The sequence below is a fragment of the Rhyacophila brunnea genome, unplaced genomic scaffold (genome assembly GCF_057557595.1).
Source record: "Rhyacophila brunnea isolate RB1 unplaced genomic scaffold, BYU_Rbru_1.0 scaffold_9, whole genome shotgun sequence".
Lineage (NCBI taxonomy): Eukaryota > Metazoa > Arthropoda > Insecta > Trichoptera > Rhyacophilidae > Rhyacophila > Rhyacophila brunnea.
In genome coordinates this window covers 16,839,185-16,860,579 of record NW_028233361.1, presented here as the reverse complement: position 1 = coordinate 16,860,579, position 21,395 = coordinate 16,839,185, and the positions used below count along the sequence as shown (strand labels likewise).

At 33.5% G+C, this 21,395-nt stretch overlaps 1 pseudogene across 1 annotated transcript in view; it reads right to left on the bottom strand.

Moving 5' to 3' along the window:
- The window catches only part of LOC147063351 (dipeptidase 1 pseudogene), a 538,533-nt pseudogene extending 530,709 nt beyond the window's left edge, over positions 1-7,824 (bottom strand). The window contains exon 1 of the transcript XR_015072148.1: positions 7,638-7,824. The product of XR_015072148.1 is annotated as a dipeptidase 1 pseudogene (transcript). The remainder of the gene's footprint in view (positions 1-7,637) is intronic.
- Between the last annotated feature and the right edge of the window lie 13,571 nt (positions 7,825-21,395).

Sequence of the window (21,395 nt, the reverse complement as noted above, 5' to 3'; positions counted from 1 at the left end):
TTCGCTCAGAAATGGTGAAGCCACTTTTAATATTATGTTAATACTCGACACCTGCAAACACCTTCAATAACAGGTTGCCTACATCTGTGACACAGAAACTCGCGTCGTTCCATTTCCGACTCATCGATCGGAAACAAAGTTAAACCCTACCTGTTAGTCGGCTCGATTAGCATATTCAAATTTTGTTATGCTTTAGAGGCTCTTATATATTGGAAACCATTGACGAGGCATGCACGTTGCCTGATTAGCCAATATAACTTGAAGAATCACTTTTGGTATTACAAAGTAAAGACAGGACACATCACAACTAGGGCTTATTTGGGTAAACACTGTCTAGTTATTAATTATTGTTGTTATCATGTTCAACAAAATATGCTTTGTTTCCTTTCATACACCTATAATATTTAATCCCCTAATTAAGGTTGTGTACCTATATCAGTGGCGAAGGGTGGAGGTAGGCTGTTAAGATCTGCCATAAATAGTGCACACTAAACTTTGTCAGTAATAAATAATAATAAACTGTGGTTTTAAAAAGAAACTACCAGGCATGAAAGGGTTAAATAGTAAAGACAATAAACAATACTCAACGGATATTTGACATATTTTTTGTATTATAGAATAATTGTTAACCACCATTTATTTAATATCTAGAATAGGATTTAAGCTAAATTCGCATAGATTTTTGACAGTTTTTAAGGTAACTAGGGACGTTTATTGGTTAGTGTATTATTAGCAGACGTTATGCAGCCCAATGAGGTGTTGGTTGATTAGTGTGGATCGGTTTTCAGCCGATGAGATTTTATATCGTTATGATCCAAGTGAGCTTAAACTGATCGCAAACTCTCTACAGCTCTTGTTTGTATGAGCGTCTCCATAAACGCAGATTCTCAAGATTTCCAGATCTCCAATTTCATTCGCAGCCACAGAAAATTAAGACTCTTTACTATATTGCACTAAAACTGACAATTATAAAAAAATGCAGCTTTTCTATGTATACAGATATTATATCATTTATACCTTGGCAACACTCTCACTCTATATCATATAAATTCTTAAGACGGTACTTCAGTGAAACGGACAATAATTTTTAACTATAGGTGCGACGAAATTTTAGACTCGCAGGCAATCGGAGAGCGAACGTCGAGCTGTGAACACGACAATTTGTTTCGTGATGGCGACGGGGGTATTAATAATTCTTAAATCGTGTAAATATGACTAAAAACGTTACCCATTTACTTGAAAAAGAAAACATGTCAATGAATATATTATTATTGTTACTAATAGAATAATAAACAGAACATTAAATGGATGCATGTTAGATTTATATGACAAATTATATTTCGTTCGGCACGCGTCATTTGCACAATCCACGCATTGCCTATCCACGATCTTTTTAGACCATGTCTCAACTGAGGTATAGCCTTAATTTCCGGTTTAAATTTAACATGTTTAATATTGGTCAATATATTATATAATTATTATGTAGGAATTCATAAAACAATTTCATCCATTCATAACAAAATCAAATTACTATGTTTATCCTGATAATATGTATATTGCCTAGTAACCGTTTGAACACATCTCAATTCGTGTTGATATTCCTGTGGTATTTGATAGATACAGACGAAAATAGTATGAAATTTACTACAGATGAATTTTCAATAAAGTCTTGAGAGTAATATTTCTATGGCATAATGTTATTTTCATATATTTTGGTTAGGGAAGAACTTATTTACAATAAATTTTGTTTAATACTTATTAAGGGTAATTATTTTCATATATTGGTTATAATATGTACATATGAAACTATTAACAGTTTTTAGTTATCGCGAGGTATGTATTTATTCTAAAAACATTATTATTTAACAATTTTTGGCCAATTCTCCATAATACATAGTAAAACTACAAGGTTTAAAATATGCATTAAGAGAATATCAAATTACATAGAATAGAAAAAATACATAATTACTAACAACAAAATAATAACATTGTCTTAATACAGTGGAAAATAAATGTTTTGTAACTTTAAGAAAATATATAAATAATTGCAAATCGAACCTATTTACCACATCTACAAAATTCAGTTCAGTTTTTGTTAAAAAAAAAAAAATAGATTGAAGTTATAACTATTAATGGTGCTATCAATTTTATTATTATTTTGACCGCACCATGACTATGTACATAATGAAGCATCATATCAGTCATAGTTAAGAATAATTATATTTGTGGGAAGATAAAAATCAGGGAACTCAGAAATTGTGGGAACTACTTAACGGGTGTGGAGTAACAGGCAACCGATCTCGAGTGTGTAAGAATATGGAAGACTATGGTTGTCCTTTGTTCTGACAACTGTACTCGGTTTATGCACTGATCCTCATTGAATATTGGTTTATTTGAAAGTTGCCACACACACGATTGCACGTCTATAAATGTTTGTTTTATTTTCATAGGACCATGGCCCCCACAAAGAGGGGGGCTGACAGAGCTCTAGCCTGGGGGCCCGGGCTCAGGAAGGGCTCGGCGTGGCGAGTCGACCAGACAAGTGATATAAATAAATACACATCACAAATTTTCTCTAATATCTAGTAAAAAAGTCTTTCCTTCAATAATGTTATTATTTAAAATTATGTGTTGTACCACATAATTTTAATTAGTGTATCGATACTCGACAACTCCATAATTCAAAAAATGGATGTATTAAAATATTAAAAAAAAAAATACTAAATATACACATGAATTTTACCGCGTACTCCATTTGGAAAACGCTACTGTGGAGTGTCACACTGCCTTTATCCTTAGTGATAGGTAGGGGGAGCCGCCAACGATCCTAGCCTGGAGGCCCGCTTCAGGATGTGGGGGGTATGCATAGAACACTCATATATTCAAACCCCTGCTTCAAAATGTATTGTATAACCTATGTGAATTATATTTATTAATCTGTTCCGTGACTATGACTTAACATTTATTGGCCAATCCACCATAATACATAGTAATGTATAAGGCTTGCAATACGTATTAAGAGTAAATTAAATTATATGGAATAGAAAAGAAAGCATAATTACTTACAACAAAATAGTGTTGGCTTAATAGAATAATAGAGTGAAAGTTAATATTTTTTTATCAAAAAAATATATACACCAACATAAATATCAAATATTTTAGCCGCACTATGCCTACATAATGACACATCATATCGCTCATGCAATAGGGTAGCATGAGGACCTCATAGTTAAGAATTATATTGGTGGGAAGATAAAAATTAAAACTCTTTACTATGAAAGGACTGTATATGAACCGAAAAAAAAATTCTAATCGGGTGGATAATGATTATATCGACAATATACCCAAAAAAAAACGTGTAGAAAATTTCTTTGAAGTAGTGTTATTATAATAAATAAGCTCATACGATTTTAAATACAGATATTAAAAAAATGTGGAATTTAAAGAAAGTGGAGATGAATCTTTGAATACATTATTATAAAATATTTAGTTATACTAACATATTTCAATTTTAAATAAAATACCAACTAATAAAATATAATACACGTTATTTTAAAATATGTTATCACCCTAAATCGATCGTGATTTTCTTAATTATACTTAGGTATACGATTACTAAAAAAGAGTTTTTATAATTATTAATAATATACTCCAAACGTAGCACGAAGAATATTTTTTTTATAAAAGGTCTTAGAACGTTAGTTAGTCTACTACGATTGCCGACTTAATAAAGATGTTCTAAAATTAACAACTTGATTCTGCTTTCGCAGAGCTTTTGGAACAGATAATGACATCGTTTGCTTATAGTAGGCTCTAAGTGCCATTTTCTTAGATATAATTACGGGAGTTGCAATGCAACCAATGTTCTAAATAAAACGGAAACTAGATTACTTCGTAACTTAAGATTTCACACGAAAGCTGGAATCAAAAGTGTTTCTCGTTGAAAATATTTCAAGTAAAACTTTTCCCTGCCAAGAATGGACAACAAGTATACCCAACAATAATATTTGCATTCATTTTTCAACGTGAAATTGGATCGCAAATAGATATTTCAGAGAGTTTGTTAATATTTATTAAACGAAAAACAAACAAGATAATCGGCATCATTAATGCCTTGCTTATTTGATCATTTAGGGAGAGAAGGACTTTTCATAAAGCTCTGCGATTCAACATTTAATTTAAATGGGAGAAATATAAGATATAATGTTACAAGGACTTTGGCGGATACTTGAAGAACTTACTTAGCCGATTTGTTACAAAGTACTTCTGGGTATTTCATTGATTGAATACATTTGCAGTACTTACGTAACTTACTTAATAATATAAGTAACAACTGGTATATTTTTGCTTAGACTAAACTTATTAAAGGGTTAACTGTCAAACCGATCTATGAATCTGCACTCACTTTTTGATATTTATGATCAGTATAGTCTGGAAAAATCATGATGAATAGAGTCACGCTTGAACAACGCTACCAAATTATTTAAATTTACTTTGAAAATCAGACGACAATTCGCGAAAGTTATAGACATTGTTTTACCGTAAAATTGCGTTCAGTGATAAGACTCATTTTTGGCTTAACATGTTTGTTAATAAGCAAATATGTCACATGGAGTGAAACCAATCCAGAAGTAACCTTAAAAACTCTATTACACCCACAAAATTACACGTTTTGTTGCAGTTTATACGTAGGTAACATCATCGGACCTTATTTCTTCGAACACGAGACCGGAGCACGCGGTACGGTCAATGGAGATCGTTAGCGGACCATTATCAATTATTTATTATTTTTGAAAATAGGAATGACACTAATTTGAGCGAGGTGTGGTTTCAACAGGATTGCGCTATATGCCCTATTATAATAACGACTAATTGAAATCAAAATTTAACAAGTCGATTTAGAGAAATGGACCTGACATTTGGCCTCTAATTTCATCTGAATAGACACCTCTGGATTATGTATTATAGGGCTTTGCTGGTTTATGCTGATTAACTAGCAACAATTTACTGCTTCGAAATCAACATTATTCATATTATTCGTGATATACGGTCAGTGGTGCTGGAAAAAGTGACCCAAAAAGTCCTGAAAGCGCTTCGTCAAGAAAAAACGTGGTTTTCATATACCCGAAATCATTTTAAAACTTAATCTTGCGCATCTTTTGAATAAAATTAATTTTTACGATTTTTTTTTTCAATTTGTTTACAAGTTCTATCGGGTTTAAAAAATATCCTTTATAATGAATGAAGTTTTACAGAAGTTATAAATACAATACTACTTATAATAGCATTTATTTCATCTATCGAGCAATTATCATCACTCCATATAATATACAAAAAGAAGAAGCATCTAATATTGATTGAAATAATCAGAGATCCATACCATGGACATAACGTAGAACATTTTGTTAGTTTATGTAAAATTTTCTTAAAATAACCGTTCCCCAGAAGAGAATCGCAACCAAAAGTTAAAATAAATACTCACCAATGCCTAGATGGGTCAAATCAAATAAACTCTCGGTGTAAGAAGCTGTTCGTTTCAAAGTAGTTAACCTCCACATTTCATCATTTTGAGGATAGGTAATCATAAACAACCGTAAAGCATATTTTATTAAGCTGCATTAAACCTGTTTAAAGTTTTTTTATACAATCGTGATAGCCGAGCGGGTGACGTGTCAGCCTATAATACCGTTAATCCCGGGTTAAAATTCCAAGTTTGGCAAAAAAAAAACATATATTGTTTTTCCACGTGTGAACGTAAAAGGTTAAGCAAGTGACCTACATCCATTTATCATCAAAACACAAATCTGTTCTGTTATAATAATATCATATGATTTTCTTGTGATCGGACATGGTAATTATAATAATTCAGTTAAAATTTACTTAGTAGCATTTTATTTTGAAAGCCATATAAAACTTTTTTCTTCTATAAGCTATTTTTTGTCATTATATATTATGGTTGCCACAAAGACTAATAATTTTGCCAAAATAGCTAACTACTTATCTATTTTTTTATTCAACAAATAATTATTTACATAATATGTAATTTATGAATTAAGCGCTCTTTATAGTACAATATACATAATTCGGAAACAAGATTTTTACAACGTTTTTATTAGCTCGTATTCTTGTTTGTCCGGTGGTTGTTTGTCCAGTACAAATCTTGTAATCGATTTTTAACTAACTTCCCGACTAGCCAGACATTTGAAACTTTTAGAATATATCAGAACACGATGCCAATGCATTCTTTTAATACTTTTAGCCATCTTTAAGCAGAATTGAATTCATTTTCAGTTAATTCTGTTTTGTATGGAAATTTATTTTAGAAAAATCCGTAAAAAGTAAAAGACTATTATTGGTTGGTAAGGGGGTGGTCCTAGCAAATAAATTATTGATATATACGTGCGTTACTATGGAAATCAAAATGACATTTCAGTATTCTATATTTGTTTGTTTGTTTATTTGTTTTTTATTTACTTCATATTATCAAGTACAAGTTTGAGCATATTGAGCATAATAATTCAACAGAAAATTTAAAAACGTTGTATATAAAAAGTTCTTTTTATCTTATAATTATTTCTAATACCCACGTATGTTTCTCATAATATGTATGTTTAATATTCACCGACGATGGCCGAGCGGTAACGTGTCGTGGATCCCGGGTCTATGAATATGCCCCTAATAGGTTGATCAGGTGGTTAACATCCATATCTTGTAAAAACAAAAATAAATTGTTAACCTACTTCTCTATGTGGAGGTCAATATAATCTTCTGACGATCGAACATGGTGATGTAATGTTCATGCCAAATGGTATACTATTTAATTACTAACTATAAATAATATATAACAACTATAAAAAATCTTTTTGAAAAAATATGACACCCGCCAAAATTTTAACTGCCCCCCCACCGGATTTGAGACACAGGTGTCGGACCATTAAGCTACACGTATCCTATCTAATTGCGACGAAGTTAACTAAGAGTTTTTACATAGTACTCTGAAGCGCTTTCAAAAATTTTCCTTTCTAAATCTTTATATTCAATAAAAGAATGTTACATTCTTAAATCTTGTTAAATATTCGTTGAATAAAAAAAATGGAATACTATTTGTGATAAAATTCCTTGATTATTATTATTATCTATTTAAAGCAAGAAAACTTTTGAAACTCTTCGAAATGTGGTATAGTGAGTAGATGCTAAAAATGACATAGACGTCAAGTGTATTAAATCATATTCTGTTCTGGTTGAGCTGCATATCGAGGAGAGGCTCTTATTATGTGTTCCACGTTTCCAGTAGCAATACTAAGTTTCTATAGTTATTTTTTTTTTCCGCAGAAGTACCAACATTACAAAATGTTGGTTGTCATGGTAAAATTCAAAGAGTGAAGAAGACGTAGAAAAATCTCGATCCGCAAGTTGGAAATAGAAAATAAAAACGAACGATTTAGTTAATAGTTATTTAATAGTTTTCAGAGTAGTGGAGTGCAAAAATAAATTACAGACTTATGCCAAATGGGATGGACCGGATGTGATCAAAGTAGATCTTGATTCATAAAACGAATTGTCAACCACTTTTGCGTGATAACGAATGAAATTGATAAATATTAAGCTGTAGACCACATGGTAAAGCGACATCTCACCTGATAGTCCATGTAGTTGCCGTACCCCATGTGGTTGCAGGTACAGGCGCATGACTGAATGTGCTGCCTCAGCTCCAGCTCCACCTCCCACGGCGTCTCCATATCCTCACATTGCTCGAAAGCTTCCCCCGCCCTCGCCCCCTCTAGACATTTCCATTCACACACGTCCCATCGTTTCGGTACATCCTCAATTTTTCCCTCCGTAGGTCACACTTCCTTCACTGAACAATCGATCCCGATGGTATCTTGTCCAGAATACATCAGAAACACTCTTTGGACAATCCTGATGATGTGAAACAACAACAACCAACACAAAACCTAGGCACCATGATCCTAAAAATACCCCCCGAAAAATCGCATCACCTATATTTTTTTTAAATTATCAGTGATAAAATCACGTCCACCGGCATAATATATACAAAGGTACTTGTCGCGGTGTTCAAGTTTTCTCGTGTTTGTTGGTAGTTTTGGTTTGCGGAGACCAGGGACATGTCGACTGTCTCGCTGCTCGCGGCTGACTGGTGGACCGACAACGGAGCCTGCCGAACCCACCCCGCACATCTCTCCCAAGGCTAACGGGGATGCCAGGCTGCCTGGACCGTTTTCCATATATCGGAAATTTTCAAAACATAATGGGAAAATGCCTCATATTTTAAATTACTGTATTCTAAACTAAACTATCCTTTTTGCTACGTAGTGATTATTTTACTTACATATCTTGTCATTTATTAATAGCGTAACAACATATAATATTATTATATATTAGGAAAAGATTTTTTTTGTTTCTGCCTTTTGACTGCGAGGTTACAGTAATTCTCAATCCCTTAATTGACGGTACAATTACTATTCATAATGAGATAATTTTAAAATTTTCAATAAATACATCAACATATCAATATGAATGCTTAAATCTAATTAAGTTAATATAATACCTACTTAACTATAATATGAACAATAGAATATTATTTTTTACGATAACGTATTCATTTCAATTATAATAGATTCAAATAAACTGGTATTAAAAACTTCTCTAAAATCAAAGAATTATATCAAACAGTCTTATTAAATATTTATATTATACTTAAATATCAAAATAACATAAATTTCATATAAAGTTTACCACATACAGAAATGGTAGCGTAAATAATCCAAAAAAAATAAATAGTAAACTTATTTAACCAAATGTATTACATAAGCATATTTACGCGCTTTACAATTTCGTGCACGCAAGGCCGGTTATAAAAAAATGACCGTGTATACACGCTGTACTTTACACTAATTATTTGCCCCGTTCGATCATTTTAATAATTTAATAATATATTGTACACACACTTTCATCTCTTGGAATCATGGTAAAATACGTAACCAAAATACAACTCTTTATGATTATACCAAAACATATTATTATGTTTATAAGGTTTTATTTTTTCATAGTAATTTGAGGCCTGCCGGGTACCACCATGCTAATTAAGACCTCCCATTAAATGGTTAAGATAATTTGAAACACCAATGTTTTATAAAATTACATAATATAATGTATTGTGACTACATCGAGAAATGATCCTAGAAACTCAGAAACCAGTGCCTTACACACTGAGCTAAGTGAATTTTTTCAATATTTATATAATTAGAATTAATAATTAAACATTAAAAACATATTATGGTAAGACCTAGTAACTGTAGATGAGTCTTTCACAATATGAGTTAATATAGATTTGCTATGGAAAATACCAAATCATGCCTTTATATTATAACTGGAGAATAAAAATAACATTGATCGTTTTTAATATTATAATTCAAATTTCGAACGAATAGTTTTTATAGATGTTAATTTTAACGACTTGTACACTGCATACAAATGAATATACTTCACATCGTCTTCAGACATAAGTCATAAACTTTATAGGTATGTCAATATTTAAATATTCTTAAAATGTAGACCAATTACGTTGAAGTATGTGGGGAAAAAGTATGCGTGTTGAAAATGGCATTTACAACCAAACACACGGTACAAATTAAATGTTATTGATATAAATAAGTGAGGTTAGTACCAATACTTATATGTATTAATAATTAAATTAATTTAAATGATAATTAAATTAATAAAATATTGCTTGCGGGGGCTTATTTCAAGTGTATCTACAAATGATGTATAGAAAAAAATCATCGATATATTATAAATATACATCAACATATCGATTCGTTTGATGTCTTAACTGTTTAACCAAATAACTCTGCCATAAGACAAATAATAATATTAATTAACTTAATCTGTTATCTGTATTCAATTTATTTACTGTATAAGTACCTACATTGGTTGAAAGATCGTACAACTTTCAATGTTTTGAAATAAACAAAGCGCAAAATTTTATTTCGCATTGCAACATCGAAGCTTTCTCCAGGGCCGGCAGCGGCGGCGGTCGCTTAGCAACCTCCAGCGCCCCCCGCCCGCTAGACGGGCATCCCGACGCCCCTACCCGGCGCCCTCCCAGCCCCCGCGCTTACGACCCAGCCGTCACAGATTGGAAAGGTACCGTTCGCGACATCTCTCCTCTAAGAGAGGTAAACAGAGCGCCAGCCGAATGGAAAATCTCGGAGTCTTCAAGACTGACTCGCTGACAACATTTCGCCCTTCGATGTAAACAATCAGCTTATGGGTGGGTTTTTTATCTTCGCTCTCCCGTGTTATTTGGGTGATCTGCGTCATAGAATATTAGATGTTTTTCAATCAACACGTTATTTTTATGTCGGGTAATATTTATTTGTTTGTCACTCAAATACTTACATGAGCTCATATAATATATTATTATTTTCAAATTGAAATTTACTAATAGCATTATACACACATTACAAATTCACGACGTTCACAGCATGACATGATAAAACAAATGAATAGTTTTTAAATAACTATTTTTTTTTATTCAACGAGTAATTCACAAGATTTAAGAATGTAACACTCCAATTAATATTGAACAGAAAGTACTTCAGTGAGTATTAAAAGCCATTAATTAAAATTTTTTGCAATTAAGTATGACTCCTTTAGCATATTGGTCTATGTGCGTGGGCGCGATACCCGAGAGATGTAGGTTCGATTCCTGCGGGGTGTCTTTCTATTTTCAAAAAGATTTTTTCTATTGGTTATAATATAATATATTTTCTCAGAAGTGTTTTGAAAAGTATGTATGTTCAAATGAATAGTATTAAAACAGTATTGAAAAATCAAATAAATAAAAATTGTTAAAAATGAGTAGGTTTAAATAATAAATTTAAAAAATCATAAAGAACCTACGGAAGTACACTAAATGAGCTAAGAAAGCAGTATTTTAAGAATTTATAAAACAATGTCCACCTAAACTCATCGTCACATATGTAAAATTTATTGATATCCGAAACTATTTGGTTTTACATAGTTGTTACCCGTCCAATTACTATTATCAATATCAGGTTAGTTCGATACTTTGGGAAAACAAACATATATTCTCGATGTCAAAGATAGTTATCAAAAATATCAATAATTAACGCAAATACTTAGCAGTTTTATATGTTGACGATGTTTTGATAGAATTTAATTCAGATGATTCGAATCGATTGAAAATCAACAGCGAAATTTGATTTGTATGTAAGAATATGAATGAGATTATTAATCTTTTCAAATGCCCTACTTCGATGTTCACTATTTTGACAGCCTAAATGTATAAAATACTACAATATCGACCGCTCTTTTTGGTTATAATATGTAAATTGTACCTCTTATATTTCACCGTAGCACAGTTTGCCGTGAGCTTCCTTATCGGAGATAGATGGCAGTATAGTATACGGTGATCTCTATAGCACCGAGATGAAAAAAATACGAGTTATTCGTGGATCATTTTCATAGCCGATTTTGACAAAATTCGTGTATTCAAGAATGAAAATCTAAACTATTTTAATTTAACCTAACAAATAATCTAGTATATCGACTATTTACAAAAATTGTTTGCCGCTGGCTTCATGTAAACCGACAAGAACCGTGTTTTATTTGGTCATAAATTTTATCTCAGTACTAAGTAACCCAAAAAGGTTGGACGATCTTTAATATACGACCATATATTTCCGATACAACATTTCACGGTAAAGTATGATACGGCGAACTGCATACGTACAAATTTACGAACACGTGCTTTTTTGTATACTTGACCATTCCCGAAATACCTGTTAACATAAATGATACAGATGTAGTAAAAATAATTTGAAATTACTCTTTTTTAAAACCATTATAACATTATAATAGTTTCGTTCTACCACGTATACGTCAGTTCAAAAAATAAATTAGATACCTTTAATTACTTATTTATATGCAAGATTAGTATTGCTTGCCATATTGCATTTAAATCGTTCATTAACAAAATTGTGAAAAAAAATGTTTTTAGATAAAAAAAATATTATCCACGAGAAATTATATAACAAACATCGATGTAGTGACTTAACAACTATAAATTATTTATTGTAAAGAATGTTAATATAAATCATATAATAATGTTGTTATAATGTAAAAAGTATCGTAAATGAAAAAACTAAATCCAAGGACTAGGTAGTCAACGATATACGCGAATCAAGGAAGACGCCTCATTTCAGGACAAGAGAAGCTTTAGTAATAGTACAAGTATAGTTACATCGTACTATTATGGGTCGCAAACGATAAAGTAAAGACTACATTCATAATGATTGATATCTAATAGAGAATGGTAGAAGAAGAAAAATACTTAAAGAACATAATTATTAGGATATCTCTGGTCGTCGCAAATGATACAACACACTATTTTACTCTGGGCAACGTTTGCTTTCAATTAATCGAATCCCTTTTTACATACTTATAGTAGCGTTTGCATTCATACACCTACAGAATACTTCATAACACATCTCCCATTATGACATCCATCTGGGGGTCTAATCTTACTAAGTATTTTAAAACATTACTTCAACTATACAAAACAAACCTCGTAGAACAATTACAGATGCCCCATGGTTTGTACGCAATACCACTATTCATAGAAAATTTAACGTATAAACCATTAACAACCACGTTTTGAAACTTTCTAAAAAAATCTACAGCTCCATGACAGCAGACTTCCCAAACCATTCGATCAAAGAAGTTAACAATTACGATCCAGTCATCCCCACCAAATGACCATGAGCAATACTGCTTTTAAAATCTTCTTAATCTATATTTCACAATTGTAGGAGATAAAAAAGAAACCATTTGGTTCCCTCTCAATCTGCATAGTTATAAATATTGTCACCAGACATAAAAAAGGCCCTGATGCCCGACAGTTCCAAATTCCAAATCAACGATTTAACTTTAATATCAAAACACCTCCCCAACTAAAAGGTTGCACAGCCCTGCAGTACAAACGAAACGTTTCAAACATTTTTGTTACGAACACATTTTTTACACGAAGTCCCTTTCAAGTGTAGACTGCAGGTACCTGCATCCAACCTTAAATACGGCGGACGGACGTAAAGTCCCGTTGTTCGGCCAAGCAGCTTCCCTTCACCCCACAGCCGTGGCGGTCCACCCCCGCGTCTCCTTACCTACCAACAGGCTTTTTGAAAAAAAAGTTTTTCAGTTCGCAATTAACCCCTAAATAAACCGGACGCGGCAAAATCGTTCCTCGACGGACGCGTCGCTCCTGCGGGAAGCGGCGTGGTCGCCAGGACAAGCCGGACGACATGTTACCCTAAATTGATATCAGTGCGCCCCTTTTGCCGATAACGTATTAATATTGATTCCCATAATTATCCCAGAACGCGCACCGCGTCCCCGATAAAGTGCCCCGGCGCCGATCGCGCCATTGTGTGAACAAATAATACAAAGTGAATGTGCGACAGCTAAATCTAAGACTCCTTTAAGTGCAATTAATGATGTATTCCTAACCTGTCTGGAACTTAATGTAATTAAATGTCCCTGCGCAGGGAAATTGTCAAATCAAAGACGTGTTTTATCTTGAATTATATGTCCTGATGTCCACACAACCCTCAATCAAGGTGATACTCGTGAAGAACGCTGCCAGCATACATGTGAGTGCCTCTCACCCATTCTTCTCGGTATCATACTGTCGCCCATGCGTGAGGCGAACGAAGTCAATGCGACTTCGGGAACCACGGCCCTGAGAAACTCAAGTGTGTGACATCAAACCTATAGTTTTGTGAATTTTATAAATAAAAATAAATTCTCTGGCGCCCTATTAAAAAAAACCCTAAACAAAAATATATTTCGCCCACGCTACCGTTAAAACAAAATGAAAATTACGAGACAAACCCAGTAACAACAAATTCGCGCGTAAACCAAACAAGATAAAAATCAAAACCAGGGGCGTTCAACCTAATACACAGTATTTTAAAAAAAAAATATTGCGAGCCGCCAAAAATTAAAACGACGTTAATGTCCATGATAAGAAATCAGTGCAATGAAACCCGAAAATGCCACGAACGTGGGTTCTCACAGAACGACCGTTCCTACGATGCTGCAGCCACCCCCCCCGTCTACTGGCAGCTGCCGGGGACCACCGACACCGGAGGTCCTGGAAAAGTCCAGGGTATGACCTGCCTGTCAAGGTCGCCCCCCTCTGCCCGACGACCCCTAGCACGAGAACTCAGCCCTGTCTTCGCATCCCCGCGTCAATCTTGCGACGGAGTCGCCGCACCCCAGCACACGTCCAAATTGCACCTCCCGCCGAACGACACCTGATCTCCGCAACCCCCCGCCTACCCCTGAAAAGGCGACCCAGCCCCGACCACTGCAGCAGTCCGAAGAAGCCGATCATGTGACGACACCCTACCGAAACCGGCTACCCCTCCAGAATCGTTGGCACTTGCCGAGAAAAATCTCGCAAGACGAAATGGCGTCTCCGACGGCACGAGACTCATAACCCGTTGAGCATCCCGCTCGCGGGTCGAAAAAACGTGCCCCATGAAAACCCTATCAATGTGTTACCAACGCGAACCATTCGAAACCCCCACGATTTATTAGTGAAATTTTCTTTGTTTTATCAATACATGCCCCATTTACTTTACGTGATCGCTGATATGAAATTCGAAACAAATTGCAGTATGGAGGCTTGTCACCAGACATAAAAAAGGCCCTGATGCCCGACAGTTCCAAATTCCAAATCAACGATTTAACTTTAATATCAAAACACCTCCCCAACTAAAAGGTTGCACAGCCCTGCAGTACAAACGAAACGTTTCAAACATTTTTGTTACGTACACATTTTTTACACGAAGTCCCTTTCAAGTGTAGACTGCAGGTACCTGCATCCAACCTTAAATACGGCGGACGGACGTAAAGTCCCGTTGTTCGGCCAAGCAGCTTCCCTTCACCCCACAGCCGTGGCGGTCCACCCCCGCGTCTCCTTACCTACCAACAGGCTTTTTGAAAAAAAAGTTTTTCAGTTCGCAATTAACCCCTAAATAAACCGGACGCGGCAAAATCGTTCCTCGACGGACGCGTCGCTCCTGCGGGAAGCGGCGTGGTCGCCAGGACAAGCCGGACGACATGTTACCCTAAATTGATATCAGTGCGCCCCTTTTGCCGATAACGTATTAATATTGATTCCCATAATTATCCCAGAACGCGCACCGCGTCCCCGATAAAGTGCCCCGGCGCCGATCGCGCCATTGTGTGAACAAATAATACAAAGTGAATGTGCGACAGCTAAATCTAAGACTCCTTTAAGTGCAATTAATGATGTATTCCTAACCTGTCTGGAACTTAATGTAATTAAATGTCCCTGCGCAGGGAAATTGTCAAATCAAAGACGTGTTTTATCTTGAATTATATGTCCTGATGTCCACACAACCCTCAATCAAGGTGATACTCGTGAAGAACGCTGCCAGCATACATGTGAGTGCCTCTCACCCATTCTTCTCCGTATCAATATATATATGTATTCCATCTCCGTGATTCCGTCCTTCGAATGAAAAACGACTGTTTTAATCCTATTTGTTCCAGTTTCTTTTTATTTTATTTTCCTTCAGACCCATGACGAAGAGCTATGTGCTCTTCATTAATAGGTATAAAAACGCAAGTACTACATATGACGAGGATAAAAGGCCATTTGGCTTTGGTGCCTCATATTATACCTAGGTATATAATATAATTGAATGGATAAACACATCTCTTGAGAATGGAGAGCGCGGTGAAAACCCAAAAATATATTACGATCATTATTAATGGTTTTTTTTGCCTTTACAACTAATAATACTCTTAACTCCGTTCAGGATAGTTGTTTACAATGATTCTGATAATACACTTTTAGTTTCCATAAGAACTTTAAGATATTTTGAAAACAATTTTAATCAATAGGCTTTTAAAGCATTGCCATCGCAATTCATAATGACCGATTTTTTTCAAACATTCAATAGAAAACAGTTGAGAAAATTCAGCACGAAAGAATTCGAAATTCAAATTAGGCATTTTGAAAGTTTCACTGCTTTGCAATACTTATAGAGTAAACAGTATTAAATAAAGAGCTTCTTCAAACAATTCGCTGTCAAAAATATATATTTTTGCTCATGTAGGAACTGTTTATGTAAGTTCTAATATTATTATTTAGACTAGACATTTTAAGTGTAGGTATATTATAAAATACACATTTACACTAAAGTTAAGGTCTAACAAAAATATTTAGCAATCTGTATTTCCTCGCTAAAATCGGTTACGGCATGTAAATTGTATTACATTTTTCCATAGCATAGTTTACCTGAAAAAGATGGCTGTATAGCAATGAGATCAAAAATATATGCGTAATATAAAAGGTACTATGTATTCTGAAAATGTTAGAAAGCCTCTGAAAATAACTCGGTAAAAGATTATAATATTGAAATCTAAAAACGTCAAATAAAAAAGAGCTAAACCAGAGTATTTGAAGAAAATCAATAGAATGCCAATGACTTAATAATAATTATCCAATCATACATAAGTTGTAGAAAGGCTTAAAAGTAGACCCAGAAGCCGCTGGATTGACGGAAATATATGGCAAGGATCAGTACCGTAACATATTTCTTTGAACATACCTACATAATTTGGAAATACCTCAGATATATACTTAGAAGAACAAATCTTTGAAAGAAAAATACGACGCTCGACGGGACTTGAACCCATATCCACTAGATTTGCATCAATGTACTTTACTAATTAAGCCATGGGCATCTTTTATAATTATGATGAAATTAAGTATAGTAGACTTTACACGCAATGCTTATCAAATTTCGTTAATTTTGGCAATCGGGTTTTATGTTTTAATATCAAGGTATCAGTCAAGCGCCCCAATTACTAACCGACTCCCAGATCACTCCAAAGTTTAGTAGTAATGGACTTTCACTTGCTAATAATTTAATAAACTATTTTTTTTAACGAATAGCTCATAAGATTTGAGCGTGTAACATTTTTACGTTTGATATACATAATTTAAAAAGACCTAAGATATAATATATTTAAACCTTTTTTGATTTTTTCAATAAAGATACCTATGTTATATTTAAAATCAATGTATCAATTAAATGCCCCAAATTATTAATTACCGCCAGGACCACTCCAATATTAGTTATAACTAGGCTTAGGATTTTTAGGTGCTAAAAAACAAATAATAGGTACCTAAAATAATATGTAGATATAATTGGAAAATATGTTATTAAAATTTCATGTGTTAAAAATGAAAAAATGGTGCTAAAAATTTAAATAAGTACCTATTACAATAAATCATATATATTTCAACAGTTTAATTTATTATTTATTCACAAACAGAAAACACTTTATTACAATAAATAATAAAATATTGCTTCAAATTTTAGAAAGTGAATCTTTGACGATTTGATCTTAGCAAATTTTTACACATGGAAAAACTTCTTTCCAGTTCTATAGATGTTATTATTGCGTATGTGTTTCTGAAAAAGAAAAAAAATTAGACATCTGAAGAATCTGATGGATTTTCTAAGAGAGCTTTAATATTCTGCAGCGTTTGAAGTCCAGTATTTTTATTTAAAACACTATTTAATTGGTCCAGGAACATAAAAATTTTGTGTTTATGTGAAAATATGTGCTTAAACCTAGAATATGTAAAAATATGTAATTATCCAAAAATATTTAAAAATAGTTGCTAACAAATAGGGCTTAAATGTTTCAAAGTTGTCTGAAACAGATAGATATTTTTGATATTTGGTTCTGGGGCCGCTCAAAAAAAATATTTAAATACCTAAAAATCATAAGCCTAGTTATAACGTACTTCCATAAAATAATTATCACAACATTCCTTTATTTTTTTTCCCGACTCCATGTTGTGAACCTCTTAAATCTATAGTCTGTAATGTTCATTATATTATAAAAATACAAATTTTAATTTAACAGCAATTATAAGTAAAACATAAATGCATAGAACTGATTAGAATGAAATCAGCTTAGATGATATCTACTAGATCAGTGGTCCCCAAACTTTTTATCGCCGCGGACCGGTCTACATTTGATAATTTTAGTGCGGCCCGCTGAGGGGTGGACGTTGATTGTTTTGATTTAATAATGTTAATTTAATTGTATTTAAACATGCCTTCACAATAAAATACAGTTACACCAAAAAATGAATATAAGGTGATTTAACATTTTAACTCACTAGAACGCTAAATCAATGAGAACCCTGAGCTTGTTTCTTTGCAACGAGACGGTTCCATCTGGGGGTAATAGGAGACAATGACACCCAAAGTGTGTTGCTTATGTCAAGTTTATTCCGTTGTTTTGTTTTGGTTGCCGTCATTGCATTAAACCCCGCTTCACACAGATAAGATGTCAGATTTAAGTGCTGTGGTGGTAATCTCAGGGTATTCCGCAATGACTTTAATCCAGAAAACTGGCAGAATTGTTGTATCGACCGTAGTTGTAAGGTGACCGTCATTTGCAATCTCCATCAGTTAATCTTCTTCTTTCACAGACATGTATGCACAGATGCGCCTGGCTTGTTGATAAATGGGTCGCCACAGTAAATAAAATGGAAATAATTGAATGTTCCTTGGGTAGCCCGGTACCATTTGATCCATAGACCGGGGGTTGGGGACCACTGTACTAGATGATAGTTTCAGGTTGATGATGATAATAATATATTATATTTCATTTTTACAAAAATACAACACAAAAAATATGTTTCCAACTTGTTTAGCACTAGATAGAGAAAAAAGCGACTTCTCTCCTTCGACTGAAAAGTAGTTTCACAGTCGATTACAACTGGAAAATGTAAATCCTTACACTTCACATATATGCACAGTGAGAAAATGGGCACAATAGCTAATGGTATTCTACAGCATAAGTAGTGTTGCACTCTAACTTTACGTACGAAAGACATGTGCTACGATTTTCATTTCACAGATAAACGTTTTTGCCGTAGCACTACATGATCTACGACGTTCAATTATTACATAATATATAATATTACATTAGAGTTGTTATCTCACACAATTTACAATCCACGGATGATTAATACTTTATGAGACAGCCAATAGAAAATAACGCCTTTATTAATTACATATGGATTTATCTCACCTACCAAAATATTCAGATTTTTTTCTATTTTGCATCCTTTTCTTATAATATATATTTTTAAATTTTCAGTTTTTAACAGTTTTCATATTTCCATAATTCTAATATAGCTATCATACCACACATCATTACAAGTGTGACCACACTTCAATTCATATGTTTTGTTCTCAAAACAAAACAAAGTGGTGGAAGCGATTGTCAGCATTTCTTCAATCATAACCTAGATCAATAGTGTAGATATATTATGATTTATTTATTTGCGACAATGACTCTTGTAATAAATTAATTTCATCTGTGTAAATAGCGAGGACTATCCATAACTAGTTACTACTCATCTTGAGTCCGGTCACTAGATACACTGACTCCTGACTCGTCACTCGACATATTCACCTACTCTCAGTATTATCGTTAATAGTAGATTGGTAGTCATCGCCACGGATTGCGGCTTGGTTTGAGAATGAGCTCACCACGATTACTCCGTCCTTGCATCTTTAATCTTTACTCTGACCATTATTGTAAGTCTCTGTATTCTGCATCAATACAATACATACTCGTATAGATATACATCCATATACACTACTGCCATCTTACTATCGATCCCCAAATCTTTATTGAAAAAAATTGCGTTATTTAAAAGACACACTATTCTAATTTTTGTCATCGTGCAATATTTTCATAAAAGCAGGTTCAAATACTTTGCTAGTTTTATGTTTTCCACAGTTTTTAAGTTTAATAATAAGAAATATATATTTTTTTAAAGATTTATTAATTATATAATTACATTACTCACCTAGGTACCTATATACAATATTTTAAGTTTGATTCTTCATTCAATGTAGCCCAGAGGGCGGCTCTCGTGGTGCAGTGCGTAAGGCGCTTGCCTTCCACCCGAGAGTTCTTGGGTTCGATTCCCGGTCAGGACACACCATATGTTTGTGTTTGTCTCAAAGCCTGGGTGTTTGTGATTGTTCAGAATTACTAACAACCACCTTTTACGAAAAAGCAAGGACATGGTTTATAATAATTCTAAAACAAAAAAAAAATAGCCCAGAGAAGCCTAAAAGTTGAACACCTATGTTGTGAAATATCAGTAAATTAATCGAATTGTCAAACCATGACCCATATTATATCGGTATACCTGTCAATTCTCCTTGTAGTGTGTCCAAAACACTTGTAGAAATGCAATCACGCAGGTGTCACTCAAACTCACTCCCAATGAAGATAATAATGATGTCCAAGAAAAATATCATATGTCAGCTCTTTGAAATTCATATGTATTTTAACATATGTAATATATATTATAATGCAACATATTGTGATATAATATCATGACTTCTTTTGAGTAACACCATCTTTGCACTGGCAACGGTTGTCATCTAGAAAATTGAATGTGTGAAAATAGCTTTCACAGTTTTTTCCTTTTGTAAAAGATATTGTGTATTTATATTTTCATGGAATATTTTTCTTAACAGCTAGTTTTTGTGCCAATCATAACACTGTTACTGAGTCTTTTATAATAGTACAGTATAATTTCAGAAATAAGCCACATTATTATCGTGATGTCAGTATCCATATCACCCGTTCCTGTTAATATATTTGACGTTTAGTTTTTTTTTATTAAATATCAAAATAATCTTGGAAGTTAATATAACCAGACGTAAATTATTGTGCATACACTAAATGACTAAACCATTGCATGGTAGTTACTCTTCGTAATTATAAATGTATCTGCAATTATTATATACAGTATCTCTGATTTAATTTGTATACAGCCTAATTGCTTTACAAGAAATTACCTAAGCACTTACTTCCCTTGTCCTAGTAAGTTAATTATTTGGAGCATTCTTCCAATAATCCTTATCGCTCGCTAGTATTTTTGCGACTTTCCAGGTCATACCGTCCTCATTATGAGGCATTCGTAGCACGTGGCCAAGCCAGACTTAACGTATTTTCTTCACTTTCAAAATGACGAGTGAATACATTGTCTATCTGATATCTTATTCTTAAAGTAATACCACTACACATCCAGTATCAAGCATCACAAGCATATGTTCACAACCCTCATTATGTACTTATACGGTTGCTTTGATCCTTCATAAGATACCATTATTCACTACAATAATGTAACAATGTAAAAATGAAATCGGTAATATATGACATTTATTTTAACTGAGCCCCATATATTATTTAATGCATTA